The following is a 19,609-nucleotide window of genomic DNA, read 5'->3' on the forward strand; positions in this document are numbered from 1 at the left end:
CACTGCATATCGTGAGCGGTCTTTGTGTGGAGAGAACTGTGGTACTTCAGTTGATGAATTTTATGTTAATTAAATTTGGGTATAGGGCTAAAATACTCTGGCCATTTAAGCAAACACAATGAAACGATATTGCTTCAGCAATTGATTTAATGCGTTCAAATTCTGAACGGATTATGTTCAGCGGAAGCCATTGTTCCGGGAGTGGCTTGATGGCGTTAATGGCCGCCCTGAGGAGGGGCTGATGGGCCATTGCCGGTGTCAGCCCCCCTGCGCGAATGGGCCTATCTTCAGCTGACCGCAAAGCCCGCCAAGCACAGTGCTCAATATTGCCCGTGGCGCCATGCCAGACCCGCCGCAAGTCCACCGTCCATGGCCTTCATTTAAGAGGACAACGTAGACAATTGCAAAAGCCGACACCAAACACTAAGAGTACCGCAAATGCACCTGCAGAGCTGCAGTACGAACGTCTCTCACTCACATATCAGACACACCTCTAGCAGCTTCACAGCACATTTCTCATATACATTTAAAAAAAAGTACAGGGTACACATCAGCAATGGAAGCCACTTGCACAGATCTAGATAGGACCTTGAATGTTAGCATGCCCGCACTTAGGTGAAACCTGAATGCCAACATGTCCACACTTAGATAGATTTGTGAATATTAGCCTGCGTCTCATCTAGATAGGACTTTGAATGTTAGCATGCCCGCACTTAGGTGAAACCTGAATGCCAACATGCCCACACTTAGATTTGTGAATATTAGCCTGTGTCTCATCTAGATAGGACCTTGAATGTTAGCATGCCCGCACTTAGGTGAAACCTGAATGCCAACATGCCCACACTTAGATAGATTTGTGAATATTAGCCTGCGTCTCATCTAGATAGGACCTTGAATGTTAGCATGCCCGCACTTAGGTGAAACCTGAATGTCAACATGCCCACACTTAGATAGATTTGTGAATATTAGCCTGTGTCTCATCTAGAAGGACTTTGAATGTTAGCATGCCCGCACTTAGGTGAAACCTGAATGTCAACATGCTCACACTTAGATAGATTTGTGAATATTAGCCTGCGTCTCATCTAGATAGGACCTTGAATGTTAGCATGCCCGCACTTAGGTGAAACCTGAATGTCAACATGCCCACACTTAGATAGATTTGTGAATATTAGCCTGCGTCTCATCTAGAAGGACTTTGAATGTTAGCATGCCCGCACTTAGGTGAAACCTGAATGTCAACATGCCCACACTTAGATAGATTTGTGAATATTAGCCTGCGTCTCATCTAGAAGGACTTTGAATGTTAGCATGCCCGCACTTAGGTGAAACCTGAATGCCAACATGCCCACACTTAGATAGATTTGTGAATATTAGCCTGCGTCTCATCTAGAAGGACTTTGAATGTTAGCATGCCCGCACCTATGCGAAACCTGAAGACTAGCATAGGCCACACATAGAATTGTGGACATTGGCCTGCTTCGCATCTAGATAGGATTGATTGAAGGATAGCATTCCCGCGCCGAGATGTAACTTGAATGTTAGCATGTGCCACACCTAGACAGATTTCTAAACACTAGCCTGCGCCGCATCTAGAAGAGACTGAGTGTTGTCATGCCCACACCTAGATAGAATTCTAAACATTGGCCTCTGCCGCATCTAGATGGGATTGTAAAAGCCAACAAGTGCCGCACTTAGACAAAACTGTGAATGTTAGCATGCTAAAGGTCAGGTAAACCACTAACCAATATAAGCTCAAACTCTGCATACTTGTCTCACTCAAACTCACACAACCATCTCTCGCACCACAAGCCGCACGCACTTCACAACACTGCAACAACACATAAGCCAGAGCAACAGTACACGTGGACTGACACCGATCCAATACCCGCACCAAAGCTCAGCACCCGGTGTACACCGAGTTGAAGCTGCCAACAGAACACCACACCTCTCACTATCCTACTCCCTCTTCACCTCACTAACCCATCCCACCTTATCGTTTACAGATCCGCCAGAGCGCCTGGGGACCAATTCCGTTGGTGACGGTGCGCGGTACAAATACCTTTAACATTTAACATGAAGCTGCAGGCATGTCACGTAACAGGCACACCCTTAGCTTTCAACGCACACGCTTTTTGCGGGTGGCACCCCGCCAAGCCCCTTAGAAACCCATTAGCTTGAATGGGCTCTCACCCTCCCAAAATAAAATAGGTACTTTTCACGTGCCATGGCGACACAAAAGGTTGAGAGCTATTTATGACACGACATCACCCTCCACTCTCCCTCCCTCAAGGACACAGCACAGATAATTCTTCCCTTAAATTTAAAGGGAAAGCAAAGCACAACGAGAAGCAGCGAGCAGATGTTATAACACACGTATTCGTTCTAACAAAACAGGCATAGCACTTGAAACAGCACTGCAAGCACTCCTGCTCCCCAAGAAGGGTGCTGAGTGTATGGCTGATTAAGCTCTCCCGTGTAGCAGCAGGTGCAGGAAGCTCACTTTGCCCCCGCAGAAGCCCTCACTTTTCAGTTTCAAGTCGACTGTAGATCCTTAATGAGGATGTGGACAGTGTCCATGTTGCTGGAGATGAAACATTGCTCTGCTGAAAGATAGCCCTGTGGGTTGAGCGACTGAGATCTCTGTGTAACCTGCAGGCCGCTGCAGCTGTTACAACCTTGGTGGGATTGACTCAACCCCTTTTTTCTGAAGAAGAGAATCACATATGGTTTTGCAAACCTGTCTTTATTAACATTTTTGAAACAAAAAGTGTTCTCTAAGGTTAGGGAACTCCGGTTGCCTGCACTCTATCAAAAGCTTGTAAAAAGCCATATACATATAAACATTATTTTGAAATTTGATTTGATCATAAAACATACATTTTTTATTCATGTGGTGACCCAACGCGTTTCAAGAAAACTTCTCTTCATCAGGGGTCTTCAAACAATAGTATGATCTACAAATGATCAAAAAACATAGTAAATATACCTTACAAATAACCTTCAATTATATATAATTTGCATAATTAAAAATACCCTTTTGCATAATAAATAATAAAGAATAACATGTACAGCGTCCATTAGTAATACCTTACTTTCAGGCTATAAAGATTTTTGGTAAAAAAGTGTCTGTTTCACCACAAGTTAAAATTAGTTTGAGTTTTGTGGCTTGGCGAAGCGTTGCTCCTTATACAATTACACACTGTTTCACCAATCTGCGCCACATAGTTACCTGATAGGACCCTCCAGACATTACTGGCTACATGATATTTGTACACTCCACCCCTTTCCCCGGATTCCAGCAAAACTCGAAATTTGTTTGTGGGTGTGTGGCTTGGCCAAGCTCTATACCTTATACAATTCCACACCATTTCACTGATCTCAACCAAATTTTCCATAATTACCAGTTGGAACCCTGCAGACATTACTGGCTACATGACATTTGGACACCACTCCACCCAGTTCCCCGGATTCCAGCAAAAGTCAAAATTGGTTCGCGGTTTTGTGGCTTGGCGAAGCGTTGTTCCTAATACAATTCCCCACTGTTTCACCAATCTGCACCAAATTTTGCATAGTGACCTTTTAAGACCCTCTGGACATTACTGTCTACATGGCATTTGGACACCCCACCCCTTTCCCCACATTTCAGCACCTTCAAAAATAAGACGGTTGCCTGAAATCAGCAAAACATCACTGTGGTCGTAAAAGGACCGGTCCTCAACCCTTAAATGCACAGTTTCTGGGACATTTGCACAGCAACGAACTGCACCACGCCAGGGTGAGGTGACAGCTGGGGGGAGCACAGTAAGTCACAGTATTCAGCAGCACACCAACTCTCGCCTCCCCCCAACGTCTGCTATGGGGTATGTCAGCCAGCCACACACGCCTATTCTCAGTGCAGTTTACTTCAGGCTGCAAGGCACATCAAGCAATAAGCGAACCAGAACAGCAACCTACAGGATCATTGATTTTCAACAATTGATGAGAGTGTTGTCATGTCTGTCCACAGAACCCGTACAGAGAACGGGTAGTTTTTGCTACTTGGTAATATATTTGAAAATGAAACAGAAGTAGATGCAGTCTACACTGCTGTTTAAATGTTAAACCATGGAACCAGGAAACCCGAGCTCAACTCATGTCTTCCCAATTGACACATTACGTGATCCTGAGCGAATCACTTTACCTCACTGTGGCTTATGTTCCAATACTATTAAAATATGGTTCACCCAGCAGTGATTCAGTTCAATGTGTGCTAAATAAAAACTCTCCCTCTTGCAGGATTTAAATTTACACTGTTTTTTCATAAGTAAGCAGGGATTGAAAATAAGATTGGATAAGCAGGGTATCCACCATTAGCGAGTGACCAATAGCAACCAACGGGGAACGAGGCGCTTGCACATAGCTTTCTGCAAATCTAATTTCCACAAACAATGCAAACGTGTCATTTTGTCCATATTTTATGACCCCTTATGCTTTAAATGTCATATTGGTGTGCACTATTGTGTATTTTTTTTCCGATTGTCTCGTGCACAGAGTTAAATCACATAGGTGTGTTTCTTTGGCATCAGTTGACCTGGGGATCCAAAAGTAGCTCCCGGTAGCTGTTGGTATCAAGATAAGCAGGCTCTTCTAGGCCACAAGCACAAGCTAAATAAGTCCCAGCTCCCCTCAATTTCAAACAATGTTTATGAGATAAATCATCCTTAGCTTACATTATAAGGATAATGAAAGTCACAAAGGAGTTCCGTGACCAAACAGAGAAACATGGCTGATGTGTCCTTACCTTAAACGCGTCTCTCAGAAAAGTTAAGAAGGCCCAGGTTGCACATTTTGAATTAGCTATGAGCAAATAAAAAGGGTTGGTCGACACTGATTAAAATTAATTTGTTTTAAAATTACCAAGATTGTTCTTTGTCTAATACCCGAATATGCAAGACAGAATTGTACAACATGTAGCAAATCTTCATTCGGATGGTTACATAACGGGCAACTTGTGTCTTCTGGCTGTTCCTACCACTTTGCGGTAATAGCTTTCAATGGCAGAGCGTTAAAACGCGCTCTCGTAATTAACCATCTATCATAAGGTTTATTACTCCATGTCAAATAGACCTGCAAAGTATCCGTGCTTGATATTACTGCATGACCATGGTTAAAATATGTTTAAAACTCCCTAGATTCAGGTGAATGCTTAGACTGGGCAATTAAGTGCATTTTATAATGCTAACGCAACTTTTCATCCAGTGTGGTTGCTTGTGAAAAAGTGCTTGTGCTTTAATTCTCATAAAACTCTGCTTAAAATATTGTAGCCATGGGATTTTAAGGGCATCATTCTTTTTAAGGAGTTCTCTAATAATAAACGGTGTAAGTGTTGCCCTAACATTTACCGAGACCCTTATCCAACGCATCACTGGTTCTAACTTCAGTTCGTCGTCTATACAACGTTGACCTAACGCTTCATGTGTTGCGTAATTAGCTGCAGATCTATGTAAACATAGCAATTTCTTAAAGAAGTTATTTTCCGTAATGTGTAGCCTGGTGGTGTTCCCAAATCCACAGAGTGAAGTACCGAATTTCACTGCAGCTTTCGCCTGTGTATTATACGCCCTGAGAATCAAAATGTAGGGGCTGGCCCTTACACATAGTCATGAAACGAGACACCCCCCAGCAGCTGTTTTATTTTCAAGAGCTGTTTCCAATATGGCTGTCCTAAGGAGTTGAGGAAAAACAAACTCCTAAATAATCAAATTCCTCTACCTTTGGGATCCTAAAAAACGTCACTTACCACCTTTGGCATTTTTACTGTGTTCCTGTCTCTAAAATCATTACGGCAGATTTTTGCATGTTTATTTTCAGATCTAAAGAATTCATGAACACTGTGTAATATAAGAGGTTATACAAAGTCAGGTTTGCACAAACATATTTGATTTGCTTGTTCAGAAAAAAAGCAGCTGAGTCAGTCCCACATAGTTGTATAACAGCTGCAGTGGCATGCACGTTACACAGAGATCTCAGTCACTCAACATGTAGAGCTATCTTTCTGGTGTTAATAAAATTAATCTAAAAACGTGTTCTGTCTTAAAATAAATAATAACATAAGGATAGGGTCTTGCTCCCTGTTAAACTCCATCAGTGCACAATATAAACTCACAACCATACTAACACTTCGTTCGAAAATGCAACCGTCCCAAACAACCTCAAAGGGGCTTGGGTCTTACCCCTGCTAAAAAAGCCCAAAAAAAGCCCAACCTAGACCCCAGCATTCCAACCAATTTTAGACCCATTATCACAGTCCCATTCCTCCTAAAAATTCTAGATAGAGTAGCTTACCTCCAAATACAACAACATTTGGAGAACAACACCTTCTAGCACTGCAACAATTTGGCTTTAGACTTAGGCATGGGACAGAAATAGCCCTAATAGATCTAAAAATCCAAATGGATGAAGCTAAAAACAAGGGCAAGTTGGCCATCCTGCTCTTGATGGATCTGTCTGCAGCCTTCGACTTAGTCGATCACAAAATTCTAACCGAACACCTCTCTTCGGCTGCTGCATTCTCTAAGGATGCCACCAATTGGATTTGGTCCTTTTTATCGGACATAACAACCAGGGTCTTCTCCCCGTTGGGTGGTGCTGCCGCAGATCCTGTCCCTATCCAATGCGGAGTCCCCCGAGGCTCATGTATCTCACCCACACTTTACAACATCTTTACCAAGCTCCTCTTAGACCGTCTTGACAACTTGGGTGTCACCTATACTAATTACGCGGATGACACCCAGGTCCTCCTCGACCTTACGGGGAGCTATGATGAGGATACTGCTAAAGTGAATGAGATCTATCTAGAGATTCAAGCTTGGATGGCCACCCATTGTCAAAAGCCTCTTTCTTTCTCACCTTTTTCTCCTTGCTTGTGTTCTTCCGGGATGAGGCTTCTTTCTTTTTCACCGACCGTGACTTGTACAGGCTGGAACGCGAGTCCTCAGGTTCCAGCGTGGAAGCCGGCTGCCAAGCCGGTAGCGTTCGAATTCCAGGAACAAATGTCAAAGAATCCAGGAAGGAAGGTATAGGAAGGTAAGGATTGGAAGGGAGAGGGTTCCAGGAACAAAGAAGGAAGATAGAAATACAGGGCAATGCAGAGAGCGAACTCGAACAACGTCTAGTAACTCGTAGGGGTAGAGTTGAGACGCGTCGAGCCGCGGGGGCATGCCGTTTTCTAGGAAGCTTGCGACTGCATGCAAAGGCTAGACCGCAACGGTTCTGACTTGTCGACTATCTTGGATGAGTTGCAGTGTTTATGCCGCGGTGCATCATGGACCATGAAGTCCAGAAGGGTCGAATCTGGCTACTCATGACACCCATAGCCTCTGCTTAAACGACGATAAAACGGAACTGCTTATTGTCCGGTCACAAAATCGCTTGAACCAAATGGACTCAAGATACCACTCCATCTCCATTGATGGCAACATCATAAAAGTGTCGACAGAAGTCAAAACACTGGGGGTTTACCTTGACTCTACTCTCTCTCTAAAAAAACAAATTAATGCCACCATGTCAGCCACAGCCTATACCAACAAACTTATTAACGCCTGCAAACCATTCCTGTCCACCAATTGTCGCCTCACCTTGGCTAGCGCCCGCATACTATCCAAGTTAGACTATTGTAACACCCTATTCCTAGGCTCCACTAATAACAACTTGAACAGATTACAAATAATCCAAAACAATGCTCTCCGCTGCGCTCTTAATCTCCCACGCAAAACTCACATTTCCACAATCAGAAAGGAATCCCACTGGCTCCCCATCCACAATAGAAGTAAATTGCGGATGTTGGTCATCACTCACAAATGCCTATACCAGACTGCCCCACGCTACCTCTCAGCCAAATTCACAAGACAGCGCTCTTCCAGACCTACCAGATCACCCTACCTTCACCAAATCAAAATACCTAAATTCAACCTGAAAACACCTGGGGAAATTAGCTTCCGTGTACAGGCAGCTATTCAGTGGAATGCATTGGCCATGGCTATAAGAGCCGACACCTCATTCTGGTCATTCAGAGCCAAGGTCAAGGATCTACTTAGTACCCAACAATAACGAGATTCAGGCTCTCAGACCTTCCTAACGGATCCAATACTGCACTTATGTCTCCGAAACAACTCTATTACCCGCCTGATCAATCTAATGATTGTTGTAAATACTGCAAACCTAACTGTAATTGTAACCGCCTTGTCATAATATACTAAGCTTCTCCCAGGGCCACTCTGTAACCAGGTCCTCGAACCATAAGGGAATGTACCATTCTCACCTACTTGTATGTGCAACATTCTGTAACCATTGCTGTACTTAAAGAATTAGCGCTCAGCTACCCCAGGGTTCGGCAGCGCTTTACAAATAAACAAACTAAACTAACCTAATTTCCTTATTAATGTTATGTCACATTAATAGGTCTTTATACTGTGCCAAATCACCAACTTATCAGTATTAGATTGTCATGGCTTGTCCGTGGTGTCGTGTAATGTGCTCCCACCAGGAGTGCTGTGACAATTTGCACGATGTCATCACTTCTCTCAAGGGGGAACCCTTTTCCATGAGGCTAGTGAGGTCGGCCGCTACCCAATAATCCCCTGCGGGTGGTTTGATGCAGGTGGACCTCATGGGAAGGGACTCAACTAGGGTACAGCCTGTTGAGCCACGTCACTACCCAACATTCCCTAGCCCCCCTTCCATACCAAGCTATGCCATCGAGAGTAAGCCCATGTATTTTTGTAGCACATGTGATATTGCCAGATCAGAACATACTGAGACGAGGAAGAACACACCAACCATGAAGAGTAACCAACTCTTAAGTACTGCCACAAGGTGGCTCCCCAGAGGCATGAGGAGTGCCATAAAGACATTATCTGCAGGTGCTGATGCTGCGCCAGTGGCGGAGTCCCAAAGATAAAAAGTAAAGAGAAGAGCGACTAAAGGAAGTCAGAACACAGGAGAGCCAGGAGCCCACTGGAGCCAGAGAGTTTAGAATTGTGACTGAGGGCTGTAAGAAAGGCTGTCTAGGTTACACTGGTGGCAAGCTGCGAGAGTCAACTGTGGATCAGAGATAAGCAGACCAAGCTGTAAGGCCAAAGGAAAGTAGCAGTGGCATGATCGCACCAGCGTGGACCGTCGGGTCCCAGAGCGGAGCCAAGACCGTGAGGAGTGGAGGACCTCAAAGGTGCACCGCCATCCCCGAAGTGGACAAGAAGAGCCACGGAAGTCACCAACCAGAAAACCCATCCCAGGAAGGACCAGTGACATGCTGCATCTCACGAGAAAGTAATGAGAGGCATGTGAGACCCGCTAGGGATACCGGGTAGGCAGAGAGAGGGACACAATGTACTGTTCATCACCCTAGTGGCAGCTATGGGGCTAATGGGGAACTGAACGGTGTTGAGTGCATCAGGGAGGATCTCCCACATTCCAGTAGTAATGAAATATCTACTGGATACTGGAAGAGTAAACTAAGCATCCGAGGAGAACATCCTTGTTGCAGTGGCAGCCATAAGCCCACTGACCACCAGAGAAGGGTTAGGGACCCTAACCACAATCCAATAAGCCCACTGACCACCAGAGAAAGGTCTGACCCTAACAACAGTGAAGAGAGCATCCGAGGAGGACTTTCTCGTCAAAATGGCCATAATAAGTCTACTGATCCCCAGAGAAGGGTCTGGGACTGCGGATCGTACAGACCCCTGTCACTAATCAATGTGGACGCCAAAATCATTGCAGATAGAATCCTTTCCCTTATGCCGCACCTAGTACATAGCGATCAGGCAGATCCACAGCTTAGAACACCCGCCGCCTGGTCAATATAATGGCACGTATCAAACCAGATACGCGGCGGTAGCAGTGGCCATAGATGCCAGAAAGGCCTTCTCCATGGTCTCCTGGGAATATATGTTCATTATCCTAGAGAAATGCGGCCTAGGTGAAAGTATGATTACATTTATCAAGCTCCTATATACAAACCACCAGCCAGAGTGGCCATGAACTCACAACTCAGTGCTGCGGCTGAAGAGGGGCACCCGCCAGGACTGCCCCCTGTCGCCCCTCATATTCGCACAAATAATAGAACCAATGGCCAACATGATCTGCAAACGGCACAGGAATGATATATGATAATTTATTTATATAGCGCCTATACACAATGTGTTTCAAAGTGCTTCATGACAAGGGAGGGAGCAAGCGAAAATACAAAACATTCTTACAGGCCATGAACAACAAGAATGTGAAATTAACTATCATCCTCGGCCTAGCGACATTTCAGATGCAAGTGCTAAGACACAGATAGGAAGGAAATGGGAACAGACAGGCGACTACTGTACTAGGCCTGATGACATTTCTGGTAGAGCCGGAGAATTACAGGAGAGGAGGGAGAGGAACAAAGCAAGCAACTATCGTACTAGGCCTGACGACATTTCAGATAGTACTGGAGGGGGAAGACAAATATTTGTTACTATAATACTAAGTACAGGGACAATTCCTATAAAGTAAGTGCACAGAAAAAAAGCAGGGGAAGGGGGAGGAGACAGAGAGAAGGGGAAGGGAGAGCAGAAGAGAATAGAATAAAAACAGTGAAAAGAGCAGAGAAGCAGAGAGGAGGGCAAAAAAACTTTCAAACTGCAATGTTCAGCCAGTGGGTCTGCATCACTGTTCTCAGCTAAGTTAGAAAAAAGAGGGAATGTAGACCAGGAACCTGCAATACGAGGGAGTATAGCAGGAGCCATATCCTTTGTGGCTGACATGGCCTCAGTTTTTATGTTGTCTCGAATGGTCACAATCTTTGCCTGAAAAAGGTGGAGATGGAGTTACATAGCTTCTGAGAGGGGGGAACTGCATTTTGTCCCTTCTTGGGACTGGACAGAGTTTGGACTATCTCGATAGGGCTTTAGGTTTGTTAATAGCCCTTTCCACCGTTTGCCCAAAACAGACTCGTTTAGCATTTACTATATCACTGTGATAAGCAGTAAGGGTGCTCCGAAAGAGAGATTTAAGTTTGGCAGAGTAGCAAAGGTGCCACTTTCTTTCAGCTTGCCTGCAGTGAAGCTTCCTTTCCCTAAATTCCAGTGAAAACCAGGGTTCAAGTGGGCGATTGCACTGTTTACACAGCTTGAACGGGGCCAATGTGTCCGCAGTATTTAAGAAGGCGGCTTCCTGTGTAATCACCGAGCTAACCAACTCCAATTTGGACACACCGGTCCAGCTGTGCTTAAGAATGGCAGGCTTTGCGGCCACAATAGGTAGAGTTTTAAGGGGAATAGAAAAAGGTAGCATAAAGTGATCTGACCAAATTAAAGGAATAGGAATGGCAATATCAACATAGGAGACGGGGGTAAAAATAAAATCTAGTATATTGCCACCATTGTGGGTAGGGGCGTTGACACCCTGAAGTAGGCCTAGATCAGCCATCAACGCTAGAAAATTGGCAACAGGTTTAGCCGTGACCCGATTCATAGGCAGCTTGAAGTCCCCCAAAGTAATTAGGTCAGGGTATTTCACTAGCAGCTCCAGCACAAATGCTGGGTATTCTGTATAGAATGTAGTATCTGCCCCAGGGGGGCGATAGACCAAGAGAACAGTAATAGTGATGGTGGGAGATAAGGAGATGTGGGTTAGAATGCATTCCATTTTAAGAGAGTGCTTCGGGACTAAGCTGGAAACTTTATAGATGTTTTTGTGATTCAAGGCAACCCCACCACCAGGCTGGAGGGCACGCGATCCTCGTGTATTAGTGCATAGTTTTGTGGGAGAGCTTGGACAATGGCAGAACCAGATGTGTCTCTAAACCAAGTTTCAGTAATGAAGAGGAGATCAAGCCCCTCAAGGGATAGCAGGTCATAGCAATTCATTGAATGAGCATCTAGGGAACGTGAGTTAAGTAGAGCACATTGTAGTATATTGGGTTGAGTAGTTTCCTTCGGGGCCGAGACTATCACAAAGCCAGATGGCCATCTGGTAGTATCAGGAGCATGGGAAAGAAGCCTAATGAGGATGGGGCCTCTGCGGAATACTGCCTATTCTGCACGTTCTGCGCCCGTCCACTGCACTGGTGGAACGCGTGGCACATAAATGCTGGCGTGTGAAGGGAGGAAAGGCCAAGCCTGCCCACTCCGTGCTATAGAAAGCGGACTGCTCGTGTGGACGGCATCCAAAGGAAGTTCCAAGTAAACTGAAGAAGCAGCACAACAATCACTTTGTTAAAAGCAAATAAACACACATTTCAGGTAGCTATATTAAAGTTTTAAGCACAGAGTGGCTTTAAAATAACTGGTTCCTAAAGCAGCCTCACCTCTCCTAAGTGGGATAAAAAAGCTTTACTAAGCCAAAACTATACAGCACACCAAAGTCATGTGATGGGCAGGGTCGCCCGCCGGTGACCGGCCACGCTCTCAGTGGCGGGCAAACTTGCACTTGTTAAAATGATACTCCTACCCAAACTACTTTACTTGTTTGGAAACTTACCCATATGGCCGGGTAAAGAGTACTTTACCAGACTTCACGGCGTACTTGCGCACTTTTTGGGGCACGCAGGGACCATCCGCAAGAAATGGGTTGACATGGCCCTCCCGTATGAGAAGGGGTGGTCTTACTGCACCCAGTCTGGAAACATACTGGCTGGCGGCCCAGGCGTAATACTTGACATATTGGTACAGAACAGAGGGCACGCCCCCAAGTGTCCGGCTGGAACGCAAGGCAGCTGGCAGGTCCGACATTAGAACCCTACTGCTAGATGGGAAATACACTGACGACTGCCCCTTCAAACCAGAACAAACCACACTGCGTACATGGCGTGGTATATTTATATGCACAGGGGCCACTCGCCCGTACTACAAGTGGCTGCCACTGGCAAGGTTTCTGTGATTGGGGCCCACCTGGGACACCACATTTATGGGAAGATGGGAAGGGCTAGGATACCAGGGGGTGGGTGATCTATTCCTGGAGGGAAAGTATGTCACAACACAGATGACATGGAAACAGGGGACCACGAGCACCACGATTGACACCCTGCAGCTCTATAGGATGCGTGCAGCAGTTGCCAAACAATGGGATACTCACCCAGATGAAATGGTAGAAGATGTGTTCCTAGCATATATATGCAACTCAGAGGGATGCTTTAGGGTGTTGGCAACATTGCACAAGATGATAACGGACAAGGCTGGGCAAAAAGGGCCCCACGCTAGAGTAAAATGGGCAGAGGAGATGAATGTTGTAATTACAGACATGATATGGTGCAGAATGTGCTCATTTACTAAACCTATGTCCATTAACTCCAGGTTCAAGCTTATTCAATATAAATTCCTAAATCAACTGTATAACACTCCCTGAAAAACTCCGGAAAATATACGCAGACCAAAGAAGTGGGTGCAAAAAACGATGAGGCTGGACATCTACACATGATGTGGAGTTGTGCCAAGCTCCAGAACTTTTGGAAGCAGGTACTCGATACACTTGCAGAGATAGTGCAGCGCCCACTGATATACACCCCCATGGAGGCACTATTTGGGCTGTGGGAGACCATCCAGGAAAAGCGTATCCGGGCACTGCTGAACATGGGGTGTGATAGCCAAATGTTGCATACTGCAAAATTGGAAGAAGGCCAGCCCACCCACACAACGGGAATGTCTTTCCAACATGATCTGGACAGATGAGTGTGAGGAACTATACATATCTACTATGCCTGGCATATCCAGGCCCAAAGACATATGGGGGAATTTCGGTCCTACCGTGGCAACCTCTAGAAGGATCAACCGGCTCCGGACAATGATGCATCTGCATGTTGATAGGGTGGAGGGGCTGATCATGCTGCATACATGATACATGCCGAAATGTTGGCTGCTGTGTCCCTGTACCTAAGTGCGCCGAGGTGCCCTATGCTCTCTCTTGCCTGTAATACTACACAATGATAATCATATTCTTTACTGTTTTTCTGCCAAACACAAATACAATAAAGGTTTAATAAAAAAAAAAAATTATATTAGTCTTATTCTAGGGTGAGGGATAGAAGTAGGTGGTGACACAGGATGTTGGACTTTAATTTTGACGGACATTCTGATGGATCGTTTAGTATTAGTTTGATGCAGGGAAACACCTCTCAGATGATGGCCATAATTAGGGTCTTTTTTCATAAATAAAAGACTATAACCACCACCATGCCAACTGTGTGTCAGATTGCTTCTTTGAAACCTCTACAGTACCCAGACCGTATTGTGGAAGCATGTGTGTGTGTCAGTCCTGTTAGGTGGACCATGGTTCTGCAATGGGAGGAGGTGGATATGTTCAAATGCGCTATGGCAACTGGGTTGTGTTTCCAGGGCAGATTTGAAGAATTTTAAATTGGTACACAATTTAATGTTGGATGCATGTGTGACTGAAAAGTCTCCTGCGGCAATAACATAGGCTTGTCATGGCTTTAATTGTAGGCTCAATCAGCGTGCCTTGTGACATTTGAACCTACTCTAATAACTGATTACAGTGAAGTAGTGATGTTATTTTCCAATTATAAGCCAGTAGTGATGTCACATCTAGCCTTTAAAATGAATTACAGACATATATTAGAGTATTACAGGCTGCCATGTATTATATAATTATACTTTTAACTATTTACATAGTGCATACTGTAAGGTGAAAACTGTGAGTCATGGTTGTCCTGAAGAACAATGAAATCAATGATATGTCACAGCAGACAGGGGGACATGTAGTCTACATGAAGACAAAGTAAATACATTATACATCACAGCAGACACGGGGACATGTAGTCTACATGAAGACAAAGTAAATACATTATACATCACAGCAGACACGGGGACATGTAGTCTACATGAAGACAAAGTAAATACATTATACATCACAGCAGACACGGGGACATGTAGTCTACATGAAGACAAATTAAATACATTATACATCACAGCAGACACGGGAACATGTACTCTAAATGTGTTATTATAAATATATGTAATTTACATAGAGACATGTCTTCCACATACATGTTGATGGCGGTGCCCCAACTATGTATTTCTAAAGACGTCCCTGATGGTAGGCCACGTCAGGATTCAGTTCCCTTTACTCTTTTCAGCAACTTCACTCCCACACCGAGCATCTGAAGCATTGGAAAATATCGTATGTACAGAACGACCCATCTACCATAAAAAAATGTTTACAATATCTTCTGGCAAATGTCCCTTAACATTCACCATTTTTACCCATTATTTAAAAAAACCGATATCTCTAGACGAGCAAACGACTCACAGAGGAGGGTGCACGCGTTTTGGCTTTACTCTGTAGCTTGCACATATTCGGGGGGATGTCTGCCCCCATAGTGAAAATAAAAAGTCTGCATGCAGTGCCCCACGCCCCACGTCTTCCTCCCTCTGGCTACCCAAAACTCCAGAATAAGAACAGCACCACTAGTTGCCAGGCAAGTCGTCTGTTCCCTTACCGTGCTGGCTTTTCAGCTTAAGCAATGGTGGGACATATTGGGCCTCATTACACGGATGGCGGAGAACCAAGGTGCTATTAGCGCCATGGTTCATGCCGGTAAAATACCGGCACCGCCTTGGCGGAAAGGGGAATTACCGCCCCATTCCAAGGTTGGCGGTGCGGTAATTCCCCCTTCCACCATTGCCCTTCCCCATTCCCATTTTTGCCCCATAGGGCTCAATGGGAATGGGGAAGGCGCTAATTACGGTACCGCAAATTGCGGTACCGTAATTTGCTCCCTGGGTCCCTTTGCGGGTTGGTTTTTAACGCCTGCAAAAAGCAGGCGTTAAATCCCCCAACCCGCAAAGGGACCTCGTAGTAAGGCGGTAAGGATTTACCGGTACCGGTAAATCCTTACCGCCATCCGTGTAATGAGGCCCATTGTGTTTACAAATACAATTTGATTCCACAAGTGTAAGTTTTGATAGATGCCGCGATTACCCTCACATTGTTATGGTTACATGCTTTACAGGCCTAGAATGGCTGCTTCGTTTGTCGAGAAAGATGGCAATAAAAATAATGTCTTAGCTCGTGATGTCAATAACATATAAACATGGCGTTTGCCATACAAAAACGTGTTTACAAATGTCCCTAACGGATAGTGAATAGCTTTTATCAGCAGCAAAGCTAAGCGGTTTTGTTCTGTCTATTTTTCCGGAAATAGCAATTGATATGATATGGTATTTGTAACGCGCCTATACACAAGTGTTTCAAGGCGCGACGAGGCAGGGAGGGAGGGAAACAAGGGGAAGACGGACAAGCGATCCTACTAGGCCAGGTGTCATTCAGATCGCGCAAGTGCAGAGGTAAGGGGAAAAGGAGAAAGTGCAGGGGGAGGAGGTGGGGGGAAAAGTGCAGTACAAGGTAAGTGGCGTAGTGAAATAATAACGATAATAATAAATAAAAAGGGCCAACTAGTGGCAAGTGCGAGGTAAGTGCAGAGCAAGTGCTGAGCAGGGGGCTGTAGGGATACAGTGACAGTCCCACAGTGCAGGGGGAGCCAGGGGGGCAGTGCAAGTGGAGAGTGGCTGGGCCCTGGACCGAGGTCGCTGAGAGTGGCCCAGATGCAGGTTAAGTACAGAATTCAGTGGGGAGTTAAGCAGGTTTAGCAGGGGAGAGGGAGAGAGAAGGCAGAAGCGAAGAGGAAGGTTTTGAGGTGCTTCCGGAACCGGAGATGGTTCTCCTCAAGTTTCAGGGAGGCAGGCAGGCTGTTCCAGAGGGAGGCCCCTGCTGCGGAGAGAGATCTACCCCCAGCGCGTTGCTTCGAGAAGCGGCTGACCATGAGGGAGTTAGAGATGGATGAGCGAAGGGCTCGTGAAGGAAGATATTTAGGAAGAGAGAGTTGAAGGTATTTAGGCCCCAAGCCCCAGAAGGCCTTGTGGACAATGCAGAGGGTTTTGAACTTAATCCTCGCAGCCACTGGGAGCCAGTGAAGAGATTTCAGTCCTGGAGAGATACGGTCCCTGGGCTTGAGGCCAAGGACAAGTCTCGCAGTTCTGTTCTGGATAAGTTGCAGAGGGCGGAGAGTGGAGGCAGGGAGATTAAGATAGAGGCTGTTACAGTAGTCCAGCCTAGAGAGAACCAGGGCTCGGGAGACAGTGAGCTTCTGGGGGAAGGAGAGGAAGGGAAGAATACCTCTGAGGAGGTGCAGCTGGTAGTGTGATTTCTTAGAGACATCAGATATATGAGGAGAGAAGGAGAGTGTGGAGTCGAAGATGACCCCGAGGTTTTTAGCCTTGCATGTAGGGGCAGGAAGGGGGCCAAGGGAGGCCGGCCAGAGAGCTGCAGGGAAGGAGGGAGTGGGTGCGCCGATGAGTAGAATCTCAGTCTTACTGGCGTTAAGGCAGAGGTCATTGGCGGCACACCATTCCTGGATAGCAGACAGACAGTCAGAGATGAGGGAAGGAGAGGAGGAGGCCGAGGGTAGCCTGAAAATGAGCTGGGTATCGTCCGCATAGCACTGGAAGTGGGGGCAGAGGGCGGCGATGCGGTGGGCAAGGAGTGCCAGATACTGGTTGAAAAGCCAGGGAGAGAGGTTGGATCCCTGGGGGACACCACAGGTGGAGAAAAAGATGTCAGAGAGGAAGGAGCCCATTTGGACCTGGGAGGGTCGACCAGAGAGGAAAGAGGTCAGCCATGCCAGAGCCTGACCAGTGATACCCAGGTTAATTGACCATGTCATAGCTGATTACATACGGATTGTGTATGGGATAGTGTACCCCCTCCCCTACCATACATTATAAGGGTGCTGCAAGTCACAGAGGAGGTTCCTGACTAAATAGAGGAAGGAGGCCGAAGGAGTTCCTTTTTAAGGTCACCGAACTCCAAGGTGACTTACAATATCCTTTTTATGCATTGCAGGGGGTATCTTATTCCATATAATGCATGGCCACATTCTGCCATTCCCTTTAATAAGTCGTCTATTGGTTAACATAATGTAAGATCTACCATTTGCTGATCCCTATAATCAATATAAAATCTGTTTGGATTTAAAAAAGCAAAAATGCAACTCCTAATGTGTTGCTGAACACAGTTTAATAAAATGTATTTTAAACACTTTCATTTTGTGCTTTAAAATAAGTAATAACATGCAGATTCTTGCTCACGTGAGTTAAACTTCAGCAGTGCACAAATTAAACATTCTACCATAAACAGTTTGTGGTCAATTACCGGTTGCAATGTGTCACAGAAAACTTGCTTTAAATTAAGGGCTGCAGTGACAGCTGACATTCTCTCTGCTGGCTCATTGTGGTGTCACAAGTGAAGCGTAATAACTGATTATGGAGCAGTTGTGATGTCATTTTCTTATTACCGGTCAGCTGTGATGTCACAACTGACCTGTAATAAGAACATTATGTCCAGGCGTTTATGCGGATATTGCAGGCTGCCATGAATGATAACTTAATTAGAAGCAGCCAAATGTAACTGTTAGCAAACAGTCCCTTTCCGTGGTCATGAATCCTCAGTGTCAGTTTTGTAAGAAGGTACAGTGTGCTATGTCCTTGTACTAGAAGAACTGCCAAGAGGGCTGTGTTCAAAACTCACAGGAGAGATCCAAGGAAAAGATCCTGGGCATTCATAAGCAGCAAGTGATCTATGGGTATGGCCCCAAAAACTTTTCATAGAGGCACGCCTTACAGTCAGACTAATGCCAGAGCAGGTCATTAATCAGCTGTGGCAGAGCAAAATTAGGCATATATATTTGCAGAACACTGCTATGAGGCTAAAACAGCTCCACGAGTTTATCTTTTTTTAATGACTCGGTCAAAGACGTGAAGTAAGGCTTGTAAACACAATTAATTGTCCTGTTGGAGTATTTGAGAAGTACAGAGTACATACTAAAAACGAGGACTCTTGGTGCCAGTTGAGAACGAGAAGCCTGTAATTAACAAAAGAAAAAAGAGCAGGTTTCCTAAAAGCCAGATGATTGGAGAGAGACAGGAGTGGAACAGCTAGTGAGTTTCACATTTGCGGTCAGAGTTCAAAGAAGACTGAACTGCTAAGACTTTTCCCTTAATATGGGGGCATATGTCTCCAGTTCTATCACCAACTCCAGGCCAGCTGTTAACCCAGCCCCACCGCACTGACTTCCCTTTTCTGGATCTTGGGCTGTAACTTTCGAATTAGAATTATACCGACACTCGGGACTAAGGTACTTTCAAGTTCTGGCTGCACACATCCACACCACACGATTCGCAAATGCCACCTGGTCTGAAGGGCATTTATATTCTCCTGATGTAAGGGCTTTGGATCTGTGACGCTGCTATTTTAATATGCCCCAACAACTGCTTAGGAGAGGGCCTCTAACTCTGAGATACTCCTAGTCGTAGGGACACTGTCGCTGTCTGAAGATGTCTCATTCCGTGTCCCTCCTATTTAAGGAGACATTCCAAAACTAGGGAGTTTAGACTATGCCATTATATTAATCTGCTTGAGCTGACTCAGCCTTCTCTTAAACTCAAGTGCTTGTGAATGTCAAAACAAATAGTCTTAAATTTCAAATAATGAATTAAGAAAAAGGATTAATTGGTTTGCTTGCAAGACAAATGGACAGCATTCCAGTCTTAACCCATTCCCAATCAACCAACCCGCTCTGCCCTCC

The 19,609-nt window shown here is 45.4% G+C and overlaps 1 long non-coding RNA gene across 1 annotated transcript in view; it reads right to left on the bottom strand.

Moving 5' to 3' along the window:
* Positions 1-2,773: 2,773 nt before the first annotated feature.
* LOC138581356 (uncharacterized) overlaps positions 2,774-19,609 on the bottom strand; it is an 88,162-nt gene continuing 71,326 nt past the window's right edge. Inside the window, exon 4 of the long non-coding RNA XR_011304526.1 lies at positions 2,774-2,954. This is a non-coding gene — a long non-coding RNA (uncharacterized lncRNA). The remainder of the gene's footprint in view (positions 2,955-19,609) is intronic.

Source organism: Ambystoma mexicanum, chromosome 3p (genome assembly GCF_040938575.1).
Source record: "Ambystoma mexicanum isolate Mex_15411 chromosome 3p, UKY_AmexF1_1, whole genome shotgun sequence".
Classification (NCBI taxonomy): domain Eukaryota; kingdom Metazoa; phylum Chordata; class Amphibia; order Caudata; family Ambystomatidae; genus Ambystoma; species Ambystoma mexicanum.